General features: G+C 49.0%; 1 long non-coding RNA gene across 4 annotated transcripts in view; it reads left to right on the forward strand.

Moving 5' to 3' along the window:
• The first annotated feature begins 6,036 nt into the window (after window positions 1-6,036).
• LOC138847834 (uncharacterized) overlaps window positions 6,037-17,294 on the forward strand; it is a 55,945-nt gene continuing 44,687 nt past the window's right edge. For all 4 annotated transcript variants that reach the window (XR_011385750.1, XR_011385753.1, XR_011385751.1 and 1 more), the window contains exon 1: window positions 6,037-6,250. This is a non-coding gene — a long non-coding RNA (uncharacterized lncRNA). The remainder of the gene's footprint in view (window positions 6,251-17,294) is intronic.

Here is a 17,294-nt window from a genome sequence, read left to right on the forward strand (position 1 = left end):
AGAGCAGGGAGCAGATCCCCGCCCCAACCGGTGCCCCAGCCGCCCTCCTGGGCAGCGACCTGGATGGACCCGTCCGGGCCAAGGGCGCTGCCTCCATGCCCTTCGCCCACGAGGACTTGGGTATCGCCGTGGGGGACTTCCCTGCCAGCCAGCACGCTCCCCGAGCCGCGAGGCGCGTCCCGCCCTTCAACTACACGCCCAGCCCCATGGCAGCTGCCTTGGCCACCATGGACTCCACCATGGAGAAGTCCCTGAGCCCTCCCCACGCCGGTTCCCTGGAGTAGGCCGCGGCCAGCCTGGCGGATGTTGTGCAGATGCGCCTAGCAGACCAGCTCACCGCGGCCTCACCTCGCCAAGGCCTGGTCTCAGAAGGGAATGGGGTGCAAGTGCCCGCCCTAGAGGCAACCCCAGGGGAGCCACTACTGGAACCCCAAGGCTCACCCAGCCGAGGGGAGGGAGCAGGTTCAGGAGGCCAGCTGGGGCTGTTGCTGCTGAGCAGGATGCCAGCTTGTAATTACTGCTCCTGCTAATTCCTTAATGTGGGCTTGCCAGTTGGTTTCCATGCCCAACCTCAGCTGGGGGAGCAGGGGTGTGGGCTGGAGCCCAGACTGCGCCCCTGGGGGCCTGAGGGAAAGGTAGCAGGGAGGGGAGGGGGTCGCCAGGCTACCCTGGACACCCACCCACCCTGTGGGGGAGGCTGGAGGCCAGCAGGTGTGTTAGAGGGACGGGGTTCCTCGGGGGATGCTGTGGTCGGGCTAACCCTGCTGCCCTGGGACAGCACTGGTGGGCAAGGCAGGCATGGGGCGGGGGCACCTGGCTCTGTGCCTCCCTCCCAGCTTCCTCTGCACGAACCACGTGGACAGCACCAGGACCACGGGACTCCAGGGCCATCACAGCCCAGGGGCCATAGCCTCATCACACCCCAGGAGCCTGAACTCAGCAGGAGAAGGGGCCCCGCGGCCCTGCCCACCTCCACGGAAGAGCACACTGCAGAGACAGCCAGCGACCTCTTTCCTGCAGAATCAGGCTGGGGGAAGGGAACCTGCGGGTGGCTGCCCAGCAGGGCTACCTCTGCAACCCATCCCCAGGGAGGGCGCTCCACCTGCTGTGTCCTGTGCTCCACAGCCTTGGGCCTTGGCCAGACGGCTGCAGGCAGCAGCCCAACTGGGTGCCCCCTTCAGGCCCCACCTGTGCCCCACAGGACTCAGCGCAGGAGGAGCAGGGGTGGCCCCCAAGCTCCAGGGCACACCCCAGGTGCCACGCGCTTCCTTCTAGACCATGGCTGCCAAGCAGGGGGCCTGGGGATCCTGGGGTAGCCGGCCAGGAGATGGCCAGCAGTGGGGGTGAGGCAGCGCCCGAGGCCTCCGCACACATGGACTGCTGGGTGTCCCCAGGCCTGGGGCTCGGGGCTGCTCCTGGAGCAGTGAGGGGGAGATGCAGGCACAGCTCACTCCGCCCATCATGGGGAGATCACAGAGTGACCTTTGGACAATGGAGCTGAGGCGGGGCTGCAGGCCCTGTCCTGGGGACCGGGTCTTGCCCAGCCCCTGACCCTGGACACCAGTACCCTCCCCGGCCATTCCCAGGACAACTGAGGATCGGCGGCCACTTGGCGGCCTTCCCTCCACCCACCAGCCTGTTCCCCACACCCTGCAGCATCCGTCTCACGTGTACATAGCACGCCGCTCACTAGCACCCCATGTAAAGCCGCTGGCTAGTGGAAGGACCACGTACAACTTTAATAAATGGAGCTGTCCAGTTGCCTCCTCTGCTGTATGGGGGGGGGGGCGGGGGCAGGCCTCCCATGCCGGCCACGAGCAGGGAGGCCAGGAGTCCCCGCTGGCATGGGAAGACGGTCCCACTGGGGTGTCTCTGTCTGTCTCCATCCTTGGCTGTGGCCCAGGCTCTGTCAGGCCCGACAGTGCCCGGTGGGCTGGGGGGGTCTCTGCCCTGGCTGAGCAGCTGTGGCTGGGGTCTCTGAGGATCAGGCAGTGGAAGAGAAACTCCTGTGGCCCTGGGGCTTGGCTTTGCCCCCAGGGACGCAGGGAGCTGGGGGCCGGTGGGGCCTCTGTCCCAGGGAGGGTGTCCAGGGCCTGGCCCATGGCCACTCCACTGTCCACTGCATCAGCCTCTCCCGTGGCAATGAAGGGGTGGCTCCTGCCCAGGAGTGCAGCATGAGGCCCGCGGAGGCCCCTCTCGGCCTGGGAATGGTGCGCCAGGCCAGCGCTGGGCAAGGGAGCACACAGTGGCCCCATGAGAAGGGCAGAGTCCGCTGGGGGGAGGTGGTCCTGGGTGCCCACACAGGGTCCAGCCGGTGCTAGGGGTGGGGAAGGGCCCAGGTGTCAGCTGGAGGACGCAGTGACCAAGGCGCCGGGCAGCACTGCACGTGTCATGTGGCCGATGCCCAGCTCCAGCTCTGCACCGGCTCGCTGCAGACCCTGGCACTGCTGGCTCAGCCCCTCGCCTGACCGCTACAGCCACACATTGGTGGCCATATAGGCCCAGCTCTGCTGGTACAGCCGCTCTTGCTGGGCCTCGGGGTTCTCACTCCTCCTGGGGTCTCCTGGGGAGTCTGGGACAGCATGAGGGAGTGTCAGTCGCATGGGAGCCCCAAGACCAGAGCCACCCAGCAGGAGGGAGCCCAGCCTGGGTACATGGGTGCCTGCAGACCCCACCTCTGCACAGTGCAAGCCCAGTCCAGAGGCCTGGGTGCCCCACAGTCACTCTCGGGGGCCCACAATTGACCTAGCACCTTACACGCCTGCTGGAGCATGCCAGTCTCAATAGCGGTGTCCCTGCCGCCCACACGGAGTTCTGGGTTCCCAGGTCCCCGCTGCGCTCCTCTCTCACATTGTTCTAGAAATGCTCTCCTCGGCAATGATGGAAATAGCAGGGCTACACCGGGGCTGCTGTTCTCCCTGGCCGCCAGCAGGGAGCCGGATCAGATGCTGAGCGGCCCGGATCCCAGGCATCGGCTTCGCCCACCACGCCACAGCCCCGGCCCCTCTCAGAGCACTGTCCCCAAGGAGGGCCAGGGCCAAGGGTGGCCCTGAGAGATGGACAGGGCCCGCTGCGGGGGGGAGCCTGTCCTAGGCACCCACACAGCCCAGTTGGTGCCTGGGCCCAGGAGAAGGGGCGCAGGTCAGCCTGAGGTGGCGGAATTTAATTTTTTTTTTTTTTTTTTTTTTTTTTGCCAAATGGGCTGTGGCACTTCCTAGGCAGATGCACCCGGAGCGAGACTGTGTGGGGGTTGTGGGGGAGCATGGCCGTGACCCTCAGAGGCAACGATGGGACAGCGGTGTGCCAACACACACGGTCCACAATCCCCCCAACACGTGGTCCATGACCCCCCTACTTGGTCCACTATTCCCCCACACATACCTGGTCCAGGACCCCACACACGTGGTCCAGGACCCCCCCCCCAGTCCACGACCCCACACACGTGGTCCACGATTCACACACATACACACATGGCCCATAACCCCACACAAACACACATATAGTGCACAACTTCCCCCACACACGTGGTCCACGACCTCCCAAGCAGTCCAGGACCGGAGCAGCAAGAAGGTGGGCAGCCTGGCCCCACCTGGTCAGCGAACACATTTTGCTGAAATGAGAGAGCGGTCCACTCCTGTGGCACTACAGCTGCCAGCTCCTCCCTGGCCATGGTCGGGAACCTGGCCTAGAACCCCCGCTGGATGCCTGCTCTCTACAGGTGACTCATGACAGACAAAAGGCAGCCAGGTGCCCTGTCCCACAGAACCTCTGGCTGATGGCAGCAGCCTGCAGTGATGCCAAGAAGCTCCAGGTCACACAGAGCCCAGCACAGAATGTGGTAGTATGGCTGGGGTTGTTTAATTTGACAGGAGGGGAAGAGAGAGAGAGAGAGAGAGAGAGAGAGAGAGAGAGATCCACAATCTGTGGTTCACTCTCCAAATGGCTACAACAGCCAGAGCTGGGCCAGGCCAAAGCCAGGTGCTCCCTCCAGGTCCCACATAGGTGCAGGGCCCCAGTATAACTTAATTCTAAAAAGCAGGCTCCCGGGTCTGGCGCTGTGGCATAGCAGTAAAGCTGCTGCCTGCAACTCTGGCACCCCATAGGGGTGCCAGTTCGAGTCCTGGCTGCTCTACTTCTGATCCAGCTCTTTGCTGTGCCCTGGGAGAGCAGTGGAGGATGCCCCAAGTGCTTGGGCCCCTGCATCTGCGTGGGAGACCCAGATGGAGCTCCTGGCTCCTGGTCAGCCTAGCTCTGGCTGCTGCAGCCATTTGGGGAGCGAACCAATGGATGGATCTCTCTCTCTTTGTCTCTAATGTCTTTCTCAAAAAAGAAAGAAAAAGAACAGTAGCTTCCCATAGAGTCCTCAGGCCTCGGCCCACAGGCACATCTGGGGAGGGCGAGGGCAGCGCTCTCGGTCCGTCTGGGCCCAGGGCTCAGTACAGCTGAACACCTCGCAGAGACCAGAGTCCACCCCGATCCTGCATGTGGAACCCTGTCCTCGCGCACCCCACTTCTCAGCTCTGCCCCGGGCTGGGTAGGAGACCCCTGCAACCCCCACCACAGCCCCTGTCCAGTGGCAGGCTCCCCCTCCATTAATGGCGCCAACTCCTTCCTCAGCCCCAGGCCGAGCACAGGACCCAAAGTCCTGCCCCAGCCACCTCTCCTGGGGCCTCGGGTCCACCCCCTGCCCTGACCCGGCCTGAGCCCCCTACCTTCCGGGGCCAGTGTGGTGAACACAGGGTCTTGGGCCGGTGCCCCACACACATCCTCCAGGATCTGCTCCACCATGGGCAGCACCACAGGCTTCTTGGCCTTGGAGCGCATGCCTGCAGGTGGCAGATGAAGCCATCACAAGGCACGTCCCCGTCACGGCCACTGCCCAGCGAGGCTGTGCGCACCTGGGGAGCCTGCCCTGCCCTGACTGCAAGAGGTCAGGGAAGCCAGGCTGTGGCCACGCCCTGGCCTCCTGGTCCCAGCGAATCACAACAGCCAGCCCACGACTCACAGGGACCGCAAAGTATTATAATAAATGAAATGATATAGGAAAACATAATAGGTCAATTACATGCAAAAGATAATAAAAAATACAAGAATTGTCAAGATTCCCAAAAAAGCCATCCAAATAGGTGAAAAATGCAAAAAGACAACCACATGATTGTTTAGATTTCATGTTGAAAACACTTAATAAAACTCAGCATCTAATGAAAAAAAACCTTACTATCAGTGAAAACAAGCAGAAAGTAACTTCTTCAGTCTGATCAAGATTAAAAGAAACCTACAAAAACCAACACAACTAATACAGAACCATTGAAAGCTTTTCCCTGGACGTAAGCTTACACCTAGATGCCACCAGTGTTTCTTTTCAACTTTCTATTGTAAGGCTAATCAGGGAAATAAAATGGCAAAAAATGTGTGAAGTTTAATTTATAAGGAATGAAACAGTATATATATATATACACACACACACACACACACACACACACACAAAGAATTATATAGAATGACACTTAAGTACCTAGATAATTCATAAAATCTAATAATAAATACAACTGATACATAGATTTAACAATATTACTGGAAAGATTAATGCATAAAATCCACTAATTACTAAGTACCAGCTAAAACAAACAGAAAATAATATTAAAGGGCAAGAGGCAGACTAGAAAACAAATATCTAGGAGAGATGAAAAAAAAGGATTGAATTTGTAATATCTGTAAATATTCTCAATATTAAAAACCCCACAGAGAAATGAGTCAGCAATATGAAGAAAACGAAAAGACCAAAGCCAATAAACAGCCAATACTCTCTAACTCACCTAAGCAGGTGGCTGCAGCCTCCAGGTGGGATTCTCCCAGGAAGACCAGTGGGGAGGCAGGAGGGTCCCAGCAGGTGGCAGGATCCTGCTGGTGAAAGGGTGCAGCCCTGAAGGAGGCCCTTGGCCCCTGAACCCAGACCTCACCTCTCTACCATCTGGAGCGGCCTGGAGTTCCCGTCCCTGTGTAAACGATGCTGGTTTGTTGTGTCTTCTGGGTCCTGTGTGCTGACAGCTATGTGAGCTGTCCAGTCAGGCACGGTGACATCACTGCCACGTAATCACACTGGATTGTGACACCACAGAGTTCCAAATTCCTGGAGGAGAGAGGTCCAAGGAGGAGCCTCTGCCACTGGGAGACTCTGGAGCTAGTGCGGCATCTGCTGTTCTCTGACCTTTTCTGCTGCAACACAGCCCATCTTGGACGCCCGGGAATGGTGAGTGTGTGGGGCCAGGTGTCCAGAGTGGGGGAAGGGGAAGCTGGTGGTACCTGCTGGCAGGACGCTGGCTCCCAGAGGGCGTCTCTGGAACCTTGGGCCCCATCTTGCTGTCAGCACAGCACTTCCCTGGGTTCCCTGTGGTCTACAGGGTGGGGTCTGGACTGGCACCCAGGACCCAGGCACCCTGCCCCTTCCCTGTTAGCAGAGAAGTCTGGGCCCCAGAGCCATCTGTGGGGAGCTGAGTGGCAGCATCCCTGCATCTCCCCAATTGTGCAGTGTGGACAGAGTGGTCACTAGGGAGCAGCAGTGCTGTGTGTATGAGGTTCATGCACATGACGAGTTGTCGTCTATGGGGTCCTCAGTTCTCCTTTCTTCCCATGCGGGAAACAGGGTCTCAGTTCCAGGACCTGGCCTTTCTGAGTAGCTTTCTAGGAAATACCTCAGTAGTTCTAGTATGTGCAATTATTAACTAGAAACAGTGTAGACTGCCTAACGATTTCTAAAATTTACAAGGAGGTTGAAACTGTTTAAATTTATTAAGCAGTTTCTATGTGAGACTGTCAAGAAGACTTGAGAAAAGTTCTACTTTATTACACACAATCCATTTTTAGAGATCATATAAATAGATGTTTTTGCACTGATATTTGGTAAATAATGACAGATTTCCCATGAGACTTTTTGTAAAGGAATTAGGACACATTAGTTTCTCATTTGATGTCTTCATTTTTAAACATTGTTCATAGCCATTCACTATATTCCCACTAAACTGGGGTCTTTTTGCATTTTACTTGTTAAACTTTTTTTTGGTTAAGTATTAAGACTTTTTTTGGCTGTAACGTGTATTTAAAATGTTATCTCAAAAACTAAAGAAAAATACAAGGAAGAAGAGTGTGAGAGAGAGAAGGATATATCATTATGCTTTTAGAATTGTGTATACAAATGATATTGCATCTGTTTAAAAAACCCCACCAATTTTATAAATATTTAAATATACAATTAGACAAACATTTAAAACAAAATGAGACATTGTAGATACCTTCATTTTGATTATCATTCTTATCTAGGAGATCGGAAAGAAATCCTATTTTCTCATGTTATAATATCCTAATATATTAGAGTGATTACAGTTCTGGCTCCTGGCTTCAGCATGGCGCAGTCCTGGCCATCGTGGCCATTTGGAGAGTGGACCATCAGATGGAAGAGCTCCCTCCCTCACTGTCTGTATAACTGCCTTCAAAGTATATACATAGTTTGAAAATCTTCCTTAACTTCATTCTAAAAGTGTGTCTGTTTACATGTATGCATTATATGTGCATCACAGGACATTTGGAAAGCTTAATATAGGCTATGGGAAGAGATCAACTCTCCTTCTATATTCAGTCATGTAATATTTACACACAGATACATGCATATACGTGTATACTTTTACAAACAAAACCATGACCAAAATGGACATGCTATTTTGTAGTCTACTTTTCCTACTCAACAGTGTGTAATTTTCCCTTCATGTTGTTAACTATTCTTTATAAAGGTTGTGATTTTAATTGGCTGAAAATATTAACCTCTCCTTTTGACCACTTAAGTTGTAACAATTTTCTATGATGAAAAATTATAATAAACACTCTTCATATAAGTCATTATGCATATGTCAGATTTTTAAGTTTAGACTGCTTTGTATAAGTTGAATTACTAGCCCCAAGAGAAATTTCTGGGTACCAGAGTAGGGACATTTTAAGGACTATGATAAATAATGATAAAATTCCCTACAGAAAAGACAGCAGTAATTTAGCTAACTACCAAATTTAACTAACTGGTATTGTGATGCCTCCAGCTTTCCTTTTTTTTTTTTTTTTGACAGAGTTAGACATTGAGAGAGAGACAGAGAGAAAGGTCTTCCTTCCATTGGTACACCCCTCAAATGGCTGCTATGGCTGGAGCTTCATTGATCTGAAGCCAGGAGCCAGGTGCTTCATCCTGGTCTCCCATGCAGGTGTAGGGGCCCAAGCACTTGGGCCATCCTCCACTGCCTTCCTGGGCCACAGCAGAGAGCTGGACTGGAAGAGGAGCAACTGGGTCTAGAACCTGGTACCCATATGGGATGCTGGCACCACAGGTGGAGGATTAACCAAGTGAGCCACAGTGCTGGCCCGCATCCAGGTTTACTTTTAATGCTTATGATTGGCTTCGTTATTTTGGTCTCATGTTTTCATATGAATTTTCCATTAATTTCATCCACATCTGAGAAAAATGTTTCAGTATTTTCATTGGGATTGCATTGAATCTGTAAATTGTTTTAGGTGGTATGAAGATTTTGATAAATTATTTCTTCCAATGCATGAACATGAAAGATTTTTCCAATTTTGTGTCTTTTCCTATTTATTTCCTCAATGTTACATTCACTGGAGAAATTTTTGATTGGATTCTTGGTTAAATTTATCCCAACAAATTTAATTCTTTGTAGCTATTGTGAATGGCAATTATCTTAAAAGTTCTTTCTCAGATATGACACTGTGTATATAAAAACTTTTGATATTTGTGTCGATTTTATATTTTGTAACTTTTCAAATTTCTCTTATGAATTCCTATAATCTCTTAGTGGAGTCTTTTGGTTCCCCATGTATCAGATCATATACTCTACAAAGACACTTTGATGTCCTCCTTTCCCAATTTTATACCTTTTCTTTCTTTTTGTCTAACTGCTCTGGCTAAAACTTTCAGAATAGTAGTAGTAAAAGTGGACATCCTGTGGGGAGCAATTCGGACTATACTGTTACTGGAATTAAGATTTATTCTATGCATCTGCTCTCCCACAATATGGCGCTGGGAGAGAAGTAAACAGCTTCTACCCAGCTGCCTCTCACCAACTTGACAAGCTGCAGGAGCTGCTCCTGATTGGAGGAGAGCGGCGTGCTCGGCGTGTGGGCAGCCGAGTTGGGATTGGTGGAGAGGACTATATAGGAGGAGAGAGACGGCATGGTGGTGTGGGTTGGTTGGAGAGTGCGTTGGAGAGTTCGCGGGGAAGTTCGTTACTTCGTTCTTTCTCATTTCTCTCTACTCATTCTTGCTTTGGGAGTTTGCTGTTTACTTATTCTTACTTTACTATAGAAAGGACTTGTAAAAAAAGGGAACAACAAGCGCCCGGTCCGGTGCGGCTCCTCCGCGTGCGGAGGAGCAGCAAGTGGTGCCGTGACTCGGATAGGAAACCTAGGAGGGAAAGACCGGGAAGAAGTGGGAAATTACTGGAGAGAGAGACTAGCAAAGAGCCTAGGGGAAGGCCGGACGGAAAGAGTGCCGGTGAAAAGCTAGTCAGAACCTAGGAAAAAAGCCGCGGGGGAAGAAAATTAGAAGCTAGGAAGGAGGTATTAACTGGGAACGTCTGGGAGACTCAGTCTTCCATTACGCTCACTGCTCCAACATGTCACAGACGGTACAGACAATGGAGTTCTTTGGCTACTCTTTGCCCACTGGCTACCTCTTCCTCCTCCTGGGCACCATCCTCTGTTTCTCCCTAAAGATCATTTATGGGCTAAATATGGTTTCTCTCTCTCTCTCTTCCTACTCCCCACCTCGTCGCAGCTTTTCCTCTAAGCAAGGGAAACGAGGGGGGAGGAAAATTCATGCATTCGTAAGAGCAATCGTAGAGACGTCCCCCTGGTTTCCACAGCAGTGGAGGCAGGTGGGACGGAAAATGCGCGAGGCTGGGGAACCGATAGAAGTGCTGAAGCTGTGGCAACTCGTTGATCAGGTGCTTCAGAACCCCACGGAAGGGATCGAGTTGTTGCTTAATGAGGGGAGTGAAATGCAGGAAGAATTATGGCAGGGCAGCCAGGCGAGCAACTATTGTAACGAACAAGTGAGAAGAAAATCAAAGAAGGATTTAGAGAGCCAGGAAGCTTATGGGGGGGAGAAGGAAGCTGAGGAGGGAACCTCGCCCCCAAGAGAGATGCCTGGCCATACAAGGCTGGCAAATTCAACCATAAAGGATGAATCACCACCCCGGTATCGCCCATTGGTACTACCAAAGTTTCCTCCTGTAAAGAAAAGCCCCTTTTTTCCCCATGAGATTGAAGAAGAGTGGGAGGAAGAAGGAGTGATGGAGGGAGTAGGTATGCAGGAGGAGCTAGAAAGGCCAAGAACCGAAAACAAGCAAAGGGGAGCTGTTTATAGAAAACCTGCTTGGGAGCAGTACCAGGAACCAGGCCAGGTGTTTCCTGTAATTCAGGATCCACAGGGAAACAGGGGATGGACGCCTCTTGACCATAAATTACTTAAAGAGTTGCAGCAATCAGTACAATTGTATGGGCCCCATGCAAGTTACACTCAGGCAATCCTTGATAACATCGGGCAGCAAGGCCTAATACCTGAGGATTGGAGAAACTTAGTAAAGGCGGTGTTAGGCGGGGGTGACTTCCTCTTGTGGCTAGCTGCCTATAAAGAATTTGCGCGAGAATATTCAAAGCAGAACTATCAAACAGGGAATCAAGCATGGGATGAGGAAATGTTAAATGGAGAAGGGCGATTTGCCAGTCCCGATGAGCAGGCCCGATTACCAACAGCTGTCCTCTTACAGGTGCGAGAAATAGTAAGGAGAGCCTGGAAGGTGATACCCAGAAAAGGAGAAGTAAGACACAGCCTAACTAAGATAGTACAGGGCCCTACTGAGCCTTACGCTGATTTCGTGAACCGATTAATGGAAGCAGCAGGAAACATTTTCGAAACCGTGGAAGAAGCAATGCCCTTAGTCAAAAGATTGGCGTATGAGCAGGCCAATAAAACATGTCGGGAAGCTCTTAGACCATGGCAGCATAAGGACATCCCTACCTTTTTGAAAATCTGTAGGGATGTCATGGATGATGTAGTTTCTGGATCACATGCTGCAGTAGCAGTAACCCGACAATTTAGACAGAACATGAGGGGACGTATATGCTTTAAATGTGGTCGAGAAGGGCATCTAATGAGAGAATGTAGGGCCAGATTTCCAGCCCGAGATCGGCAGGGCATAGAGAACTCGAGAAGACCAGGCCTTTGCCCACGCTGTAGAAGAGGAAATCATTGGGTCAGTGAATGTTACTTTAAAATAAACAGCGCAGGCAATCCCCAGAGGATGCCAAATGAGCCGGGCCCCATAAGAAGATCAGGTGTATATGGTCAACAGCAAAAAAACGGAATGTGGGCCCCTGCACCCCGGGGCCAAAACAATCGGTGGGTGCCACGGTCCCAAAACCAAATATTTACCGCGCAGAGTTACGAGCCACCGAATATTCGGTACTGACACCTCAAATGGGGCCACAAGCCATAGAGGTGAGGGCAGAAACAATTTCAGCGGAGCATAACGGACTTGGAATAATCGTAGGAAAAGAAACAAATGCTTTGAGAGGCCTAATGGTCATCACCGGAGTCATTCAATTACCTTGTGATAAGTTAAAAGTGCTAATACAATCTACAAAGGGTATTATTCAAATCAAACCAGAAGAACCTGTGGCTCAAATACTGATCATGATTGGAGCGCAGGATGTTAATGGACCCCAAGGGGAGAAATTTGCAGCCTTGTCCCTATCTCTAGCAGATCGACCTCTGTGGACCTTAACCATTAGAGGAAAGTCAATTCAGGGCCTGCTAGACACAGGTGCGGATGTAAGTATAATTTCGGAAAATGATTGGCCGAAGTCATGGCCCCTTCAGCCAGGAGATAATACTTTAGTAGGCCTAGGTGCGGCCATGACACCATCAAGGAGTGCTCAGGTGCTTCATTGGCAGGATCAAGAAGGGAACAAGGGAAATGTGCAACCTTATGTTAGTGCACTCCCCATCACATTATGGGGAAGAGACATTTTAGAACAATTGGGACTGACGTTAACAAATGAGGATCAATTGGAGAGTTCTACAGGACGGCGTATTATGTATAAAAAGGGATATCAGGAGAGAGGATTAGGCTCCAGAGAAGGCAGAAGGGACCTAGCCCAGCCCATAGGCGATTTTAAAAGACAGGACACGGGTTTTTCGTGGGGGCCACTGAGATGCAGCCGCTGCCATTGTCATGGCTGGACAACAAGCCAAAGTGGATACCACAGTGGCCCCTTACCCAGGAAAAGTTGGCTGCGGTAAATGATATAGTATCACAACAATTAGAGGCAGGCCATTTGCAACCATCAACCTCCCCATGGAATACGCCAATATTCGTGATAAAGAAAAAATCAGGGAAATACCGGTTGTTGCATGATTTACGGGCTGTTAATCAGCAGATGCAACCCATGGGGGCATTGCAACCCGGACTCCCGGTTCCTACTATGATCCCAAAGCATTGGCCACTAATAGTACTCGATCTAAAGGACTGCTTTTTTAGCATACCTCTACATGAACAAGACACTCAGAGGTTTGCTTTCACCGTACCTTCCATTAATCATCAAGGTCCCGACAAAAGATATGAATGGAAGGTGCTTCCCCAAGGAATGACTAACAGTCCTGCCATATGCCAGCTATATATTGACCAGGCAGTAGAGCCGGTTCGACAACAGTGCCCAAAAGTACAAATTTTACACTACATGGATGACTTGTTAATAACGGCTGAAAGTAAAAGTCACCTAATGGAAGCATATAAGCTGCTGCTATTATATTTGGAAAAAGTTGGGTTACAAGTAGCGCCAGAGAAGATACAAAAAGGGGAAGTAGTACAGTACTTAGGACTTAAAGTAACTTCTGAAAAGGTAACCCCATTAGAATTTGAAATTGCAATAGATGGGTTACAGACCCTTAATGACTTCCAAAAATTATGTGGCAATTTAAATTGGTTGAGGCCCTATTGTAAATTAACTACCGAAGATATGATGCCATTATTCAATATTTTAGAAGGAGATGCCCAGCTTGATTCCCCTCGTAGATTGACAATAGAAGCCCGCTTGGCGTTACAGAAAATTGAAAAACAAATTAAAGCAATGCAGATGGAAAGATGTGATCCACAACAAGCCCTAGAAATATTAATTTTTATGGAACAGCTGTATCCCTTCGCAGTCATTTGGCAAGGAGGACCCTTGTTGTTTGTATACCCACATTCACATGCACCGCGTGTACTATACACCCAAGGCATTGCGGTGGCCGATTTAATATTAACAGCAATAAAAAAGGCGACAGAAATGGCGGGGAAGACTCCAAAGCGATGTGTAGTTCCCTTTGCTCAAGAGGCAGTAGAAGCCTTTACAAGGGAATGCTGGCAATGGGCATACATAGTTCTCATTCTACAAATAGAGATTGACAATCACTACCCTCGCCATCCATTTGTTAACTTCTGCACACAGGTTTCAATAAAACGGGTGCAGAAGGTGCGAAGGGATCCAATTCAAGGGGCAGTTACCGTATTTACGGATGGAGCTAAAGGCGGAACAGGAGCAGCTATATTTAACAATCAACGATATTTCGTTTTAACAGCATCCCCTTCTCCACAACATGCAGAATTAGCTATTATCGCAACAGTATTACGCAGAGAGAGCGCACCCATGAATATTTTGTCTGATAGTGCATATGTGGTGAATGCAGTTCAGATGCTCGCTACACAGTGCCTTATTCTTAAATCCTCCTCAGTCTATTCTTATCTAAGTGAAATTCAGGGGTTATTAAATCAAAGAGAGCATGCTATTTACATAGGCCACATAAGAGCTCATTCTAATTTACCTGGCCCACTTACTCGAGGAAACATGATGGCAGATCACTATTCAAGATTCTTGCTTGCATGCACCGCTTTGGAACAAGCTAAAGAATATCACTCTAAATGGCATGTTAACACCCACACTTTAAGTTTTAAATTTAATATTCCCCGCAAGCAAGCAGAAGATATCATTAGATCCTGTGAAAAGTGCGTTGTTACCATAGTTCCAAAGATTCCTGCGGGAGCCAATCCCCGTGGCCTTAAACCAGGACATATCTGGCAGATGGACGTTACACATATCCCCTCTTTTGGGCGACAAAGCTGTGTTCATGTCACTGTAGATACATACTCAGGTGTAATTATGGCCACAGCCATGAATAAAGAAGGAGTACAACAAGTAATCCAACACTGCTTGCAGGCTTTTGCAGCCTGGGGAGTTCCTCATGTGATCAAAACGGATAACGGCCCAGCGTATACATCAAAGCGTTTTGCTGCATTTTTGAAAGAATTTGGAATCTCCCATATTACCGGTATTCCATACAATCCACAAGGGCAAGCTGTGGTAGAACGCGCTCACTTATATTTAAAAAATTTAATAATTAAACAAAAAGGGGGAATAGGGGAAATGGCCACATCCAACAAGGATGTCTTGGCCCTAGCTCTTTATACAATTAATTTTTTGAACAAGAAAAAGAACGGTAAAACACCTGCAGAAATGCATACTCAATCAGTTGATAAGGAATCAATACAGTGGGTAATGTGGAAGGATTTACAGGACAACCAATGGAAAGGCCCGTTCCCCTTACTCAGAAGAGTACGAGGCGCCGTTTGTTTTTTTCCACAGGGTGCGGCACAACCAATATGGACCCCTGAGAGAAGAATTCGGTTGATAAACCTGCCAGCAGAAGATCTAGAAGAAGAAAACTCCATTTGAGGAAGAAAACAATGAATAACCAATCCCTGGGATCTTTGGAATACGGGACATTTTTCAACAAACTCTGAAGTAGCACGACAAACAAGAGTCAATAGCATGAAGATCACACTGAACTTTACACAGGCGCGTATCAACGCCAAAAAATAAAAAGAAAGGGGGATCTGTGGGGAGCAATTCGGACTATACTGTTACTGGAATTAAGATTTATTCTATGCATCTGCTCTCCCACAATATGGCGCTGGGAGAGAAGTAAACAGCTTCTACCCAGCTGCCTCTCACCAACTTGACAAGCTGCAGGAGCTGCTCCTGATTGGAGGAGAGCGGCGTGCTCGGCGTGTGGGCAGCCGAGTTGGGATTGGTGGAGAGGACTATATAGGAGGAGAGAGACGGCATGGTGGTGTGGGTTGGTTGGAGAGTGCGTTGGAGAGTTCGCGGGGAAGTTCGTTACTTCGTTCTTTCTCATTTCTCTCTACTCATTCTTGCTTTGGGAGTTTGCTGTTTACTTATTCTTACTTTACTATAGAAAGGACTTGTAAAAAAAGGGAACAACAAGCGCCCGGTCCGGTGCGGCTCCTCCGCGTGCGGAGGAGCAGCACATCCTAGTCTAGTTCTGAATCTCAGTGAAAATGCTTCTGACTTCTCACCCAAAAATATCATGGTGACTGTTGGTTTGTCATATATTATCTTGATTGTGTTGAGAAATGCTCCCTGTATACCCAATTTGCTTAAAATTTTATCATGAAAGAATTTTGTGTTTTATCAAATGCTTTCTCTGCATCTATTGAGATAATCATACATACAGCCTTCATTCTTCAATTAGCTGATATGATGTATCACATTTATTGATTTGTACATATTGAACAATCCCTGCATATGATGGAAAAATCTCACTTGGTCTGGGTGAGTGATCTTTCTGATGTGGTGATGGATTCTATTAGATAGTAATTTGTTGAGGATTTCTGCATCTATGCTCATCAGAGATATTGGTCTATAGTTCATTCTCTTTGTATCTTTTTCTGATTTTCTGATGAAGATCATGCTAACTGCTTAACAGGAGTTTGGGAGGAATCCAGTCCTTTCAGTTGGTTTAAATAGTTCACATGAATTGGGATTAATTAATTAATTTATTTGAGAGGCCAAGTTCCAGACAGACAGAGGGAGAGACAGAGAAACAGAGAGACAGTATTCCATCCAGTGGTTCACTCCCCAAATCCAATCCAGCTGATGCTAATGCACCAAGGAAATCATTAGAGGATGACACAAGTGCTTGAAACCCTGCACCTATGTGGGAGACCACGATGAAACCATTGGCTCCTGGCTTTTGGCTGGCCTTGTCCACCTCAGATACTGCAGCCATTTGGGGGTGAACCAGAGAATGCAAGATCTGTCTATCTTTCTCTCTCTGCAACTCTGCCTCTAAAATAAACATGGGGAAGTGCTTGATGCAGCAGGTTAAGTCACCATCTGCAGTGCCTACATCCCGCATGGGTGCCAGTTTGAGTTTGATCCAGCACCCTGGTGATGCACCTGGGAAAGTAGAGGAGAATGGTCTGGGTCCTTGGGCCCCTACCTCCCTTGGGCAACCTGAAAGAAACTCCTGGCTCCTGGCTTCAGCCTGGCCCAAACTCAGCTGTTGCAGCCATTTGGGGAGTGAACTAGTGCATAGAAGAGTCTCTCTCTCTCTCTCTCTCTCTCTCTCTCTCTCTCTGCAACTCTGACTTACAAATAAATATTTTTGAAAGGCCACAAATGATTTTCACATTTTTTGATGTCGCTTTTTCTTTTTTGTTACCAATGTATTTTATTTGAAAAGCAGAGTTAGAGAGAGAGATTGAGATCCCTTCCAACTTCTGATTTATTGCCCCAAATGACCTCAATGGCTGCAGCTGGACCAGGCTGAAGCTGGGAGCCTGGAACCCCATTTGAGTCTCCCATTGGGGTGGCAGGGGCCCATGTACTTGGACCATCCTCTGTGGCTGGAAGCATTATAATTAACATTATCAGGAAACTGTATTAGGAGTGAAGCTTTAGGCACCCAAACCAGCTCTCATAGAGGAGGCCAGCATCCCAGGTGGTAGCTTAACCAACAGTGCCACAATGCTGGTGTTTGATATTGTGTATTCTTAACTGGAATGACTTTGCATAATTTCTTTATGGACCTCCATATTTTTTGCTATGTTTCTTTTTTATTGAATAGAAAAATATATTGTATTAATACAGAAATTATTAAAGTTTTAAAAACCAGTTTTTATATTCTCTATTATAATCATCATTATAATCCTTAAAACCAATGTCATAGAGACAAATCTAACCTTTACAAACAATATTTTGTGACTATTTATATTTGAAGCATCCTGTTTTACTGACTTTCCATTATCCTATGATTAAGTTTACACAGAATCCAAATTCATTATCCTATCATGTTTAGAGGTTTTGCATCATAAGCCACTTTTCCTAATGAATTGTTT

This window comes from Oryctolagus cuniculus (genome assembly GCF_964237555.1).
Source record: "Oryctolagus cuniculus chromosome 17 unlocalized genomic scaffold, mOryCun1.1 SUPER_17_unloc_1, whole genome shotgun sequence".
Lineage (NCBI taxonomy): Eukaryota > Metazoa > Chordata > Mammalia > Lagomorpha > Leporidae > Oryctolagus > Oryctolagus cuniculus.